Source organism: Mesocricetus auratus, unplaced genomic scaffold, assembly GCF_017639785.1.
Source record: "Mesocricetus auratus isolate SY011 unplaced genomic scaffold, BCM_Maur_2.0 contig_5840_pilon_obj, whole genome shotgun sequence".
NCBI classification, from domain to species: Eukaryota; Metazoa; Chordata; class Mammalia; order Rodentia; family Cricetidae; genus Mesocricetus; species Mesocricetus auratus.
In genome coordinates, this window is record NW_024433920.1 from 751 (window position 1) to 4,785 (window position 4,035).

General features: G+C 40.1%; 1 long non-coding RNA gene across 1 annotated transcript; it reads right to left on the reverse strand.

Moving 5' to 3' along the window:
- Positions 1-1,605: 1,605 nt before the first annotated feature.
- On the reverse strand, positions 1,606-2,534 carry LOC121138532. Its single transcript, XR_005875487.1, has 2 exons — positions 2,118-2,534; positions 1,606-1,730 (listed from the first exon to the last, which is right to left on the reverse strand). It is a non-coding gene; the product is annotated as an uncharacterized LOC121138532 (long non-coding RNA).
- Positions 2,535-4,035: the final 1,501 nt, after the last annotated feature.

Consider the following 4,035-nt stretch of genomic DNA (forward strand, 5'->3'; position numbering starts at 1 on the left):
AAACAGAACATTAAATAATGTTTTCTTCCAATGTTACTCAAGTTAGTGTAAAACCTATCAAATGTGATTTTCATTATAGTTAAAGAACTGAGCAGGGTCTCAGAGTAATTCCTAAGTCCACCCCGGGGCTAGTTTAGATTCATTTCATTAGAAGGTTGACTCTTCCCAAGCTATTAACATATAAAAGTATTTCACTAAATCTTCCTCACTAAAGTAAAACTTCAAAAATGTGTTGGAACTGTGGAGAAGGTTTGGTGGGTAAAGAACTTACGATGCAAGCATGAGGCCCAGTGTCTGGATGCTACTCACCATATTTAAAAAAAAAAGGCATGACAGCACACAGCTGTGCTCCCAGCACCAGGGAATCCGAGCTAGGAGGACTCAGGGAGGTGCTGGTCAGCCAAACAGCCAATCAGTGTGCCGCAGTTTCAGGGCAGTGGGCTACCCTGTCTTAACACACAAGGCAGAGAGTGACAGGGACACGGATGTCTACCTCTTCATCAACACCTGTATTCCTATATGCCCTTGTGCACACGCATACATGAACCACATACCCATACAAACACACACACAAGGGAAAAAACGTGATGTCCAATCATGTTATATTTTAAGTTATAAGCACATAATTGTACAGATATATTTTTAATATTAGGAGAAAGTATTGAGATAGCATAGATTCTGCAAATAAAATAAGCTGACAAAGCTCAGGCCTAAATTAATAAGCATAATTCATTAATGGAGGCACCAGTTGGGGGAAAGAAAGTCCCACGACACATTGGGCATCAGTGAATACAACTTTTTTATGTAATAATTTTAGTTATGCCTAACTAGTAATTTCTGCTCAGCTGGAGGAAAAAAAGCATGCAATTTCTGAGGTTAGCTCTCATTGTTTTCTTTTTACAACTTTACGTCACTTGAAACAGAATGTAACAGATGAAAGGCAATTCCTGGCATAGATCATTACATTCTATCTCAGAATAATGAATATGGCCTGAACATGACCTTTTATCGGTATGTTAACTGAAGTATGAGGTATAGTCAATCATATTATGATAGCTTCCAACCACTGACTCCAAAAAGCAGAATAGAAATTCTCCCTGGTCAAAGGTAGAACCTGAAATGCTGTTTCCCCTAAATAACCAATATGGCAGCCAATTACCAGAGGTGTCTACTGAACACCTGGAAAAGGCCAGAACAATGGTGGAGCTGGAATTTTAAATCTAACTATGATGTGTGCTCTAAGCAGAACGTGTGTATTCTATTTTGAAGATAATACAAAAGTGGTTAGTATTACAGTAATGCTTTTCAATATTGCTCACAAACGGAAATGATGTATATGACACTGGGCTAAAATGGGTATTATTATTATTATTTTGTTTTTGTTTTTTCGAGACAGGGTTTCTCTGTATTGTTTTGGAGGCTGTGCTGGAACTCGTTCTGTAGACCAGGCTGGCCTCGAACTCACAGAGATCCGCCTGCCTCTGCCTCCCGAGTGCTGGGATTAAAGGCGTGCGCCACCACCGCCGGGTTAAAATGGGTGTTATTAAAAATAATTTTCTCTGCCTGCTTTTTTTTGTTTTGATGTTGCTTGCACAGATTTTTTTATTTTCTATTTTTTTATTACATTCATTTCATTTCCAGGGAGAGGTAGTTCCTGTGTCACAGCATGTGGATCTCAGAAGACAGCTGACGAACACGGGTATTGGTCCTCCCCTTTCACCGCGTGGATTCTAGAAACAGAAGCCAAGCCCACCAGCACGGTGGTGAGTGTCTTTACTCTCTGAGCCATCCTCTTGCTGGCCCTAACTCCACGAATATTTTAAACAACACAAGTAACTCACACCGTGTTGGAGTTAGATACTTTTTAAGCAAAACAGAGAATTCTGTTTGATAGGTTTTTTTAGCTATATACTCCTGACTTTAAAATAAACTGTATGATTATGCCCAAGATTTTATTACGTTTTACTTTTGAGATTATAATATAATCACATTTCCCCCCTCCCTCCAAATCCTCCCATATACCTGTCCTTGCTCCATTTCAAATACATGGCCTCTTTTTTTCTTTTTTCCATTAATTGTTGTGTTTTAAAACTAATTTACCCTGAGATTTTACTTACTTGGAATAATTCCTGACGTCAGACAGCAAAACCAGACAAGGTTCAAAACAATTATCCAAGAAAAAGATGTCCTTAAGCCCAAGATACAGCATGCAAATTTGGGTAAGGTCGGTTGTAGAAGAAACTGCAGCCAGCAACCCAAGCCACGCCCTACCCCTGGTACCCAGGTCAGCCAGCCTGAGCATGCGCAGCAGGCACTTCCTCCTGAGCCAAGCCTGACTCTATGCCCAGAGATGCTGACAGGGACACCTGACCAGAAACACCAATGAGGAAAGGACACACAGCAGAGTCAGCGCCTGAGCCAATGGGACCTTGGGAGGGGGTATAAAGTCAGGTCTTACTTCCTCAATGAATGACTCTGCAGCCTGCTCTGCTGCTCGCTGACTTCCGGTGTCTGAGTCATTGGTGCTGCTGCGTTTTCTCACCGCCTCCCCAAGGGGTGTCCGAGCAGGATCACCCGCAACAGATAGTTGATTATATTTTATTTCTTACGTTTAAATTTTACCATTATTAATTTGTGTGGTGTGGGATGCTAGCCACTGAAATAAGAGCCTGATGTATATGGTAGATTTGAAACGCCATACCATGGAACCGCATCCTCAGACTGCTTGCACAGGCCAGTTACTATTTAGAGACTGAACACAGATTAAATCTTGATAAAGTAACGGACTAAATTAGAGAGGATTTAATTTAAAACTGTCCAAATTTAATCAGGATTCCAGACTGCAGTCAGAAAGACTTGATTGAATCGATTTCCCTGCAAGAGTATCTAAAATAAATACGTATGAAGCAAAAAATAATTTTAATGAGATATGAAAGACTGTTTAAATTGGTGACTTTACTATGCACAGGATAATTTTTAACAGCTTAAGAGCAGGGGCGTCATTTTATTGTGCTTTTTTTTTCTCAAGCCAAAGGTAACTGAAATATAAACTCATTAAAGCACTGTCCTCACTTGAATAACATTGGAAAGACAGCCACATTAATTTTAAATATTTATTTAGTTTTAATTAAAGCAAGTTTATAGCCAGGTCTGGTGGCCCACACGTTTAATCCCAGCACTTGGGAGGCAAAGGGAGGTAGATGTCTAAGTTTGAGGTGATCCTGATATGCAGGACAGCTAGGCTATGGAGAAAATAGCCTGTCTAAAATAAAGAAGTCCATATATTTGTATGTATTTTCTTCCAAATTATGGGAAATGCTTGATTAAGTAGAAATCCGTATTTTTTAATTAATTTTTCTAATCACTTCAAAGCATCAGTGTTCTACCAACAGTGACACAGAATCCCGACTTTTCATCTAATGGGTTCACTTGAATGAATAAAATGAGGCAGGTACAAAAACTCCCAAGTTCCTGGCAGAGTAAACCTCCAGTGTCCATTCTTTCTCTGCAACTGTAAAATATGTAGATTTAAAAATCTGCAGAAAAAAATGCATCCGTATTCATGTGAAAATAAAAATATTAGGCTAATTTTTTCCAGGAACCCCTTTTCATATTTGTAATTTAGAAATCACAGACAGGGTTTAGCATTTTCCTTAAACAGTCACTTTATAGCTTTCCCCCCATCTTATTATACTTTTTTTAAATTTTTTATTTAATTTAAATTGGAAACAAGTTTGCTTCACATGTCAATCCCAGCTCCCTCTCCCTCCCTTCCTCTTCCAACCCATTTCAACCCTCCCCCAACCCTCCCCCAATCCCCACTCCACTCTACAAGGAAGGTGAGTCCTTTCATGGAGGATCTCCAAAGTCTGTGATACGATCCAGGGCAGGGCCTAGGCTCTCCTCCATGTGTCCAGGCAGAGACAGCATCCCTCCGAGTGGAATGGGCTCCCAAAGTCCATCTGGATAACAGGGCTAAATGCTGATCTATTGCCCAAGGCCCCAAATAATGCTGAGGCCTCCTCACTGACACCA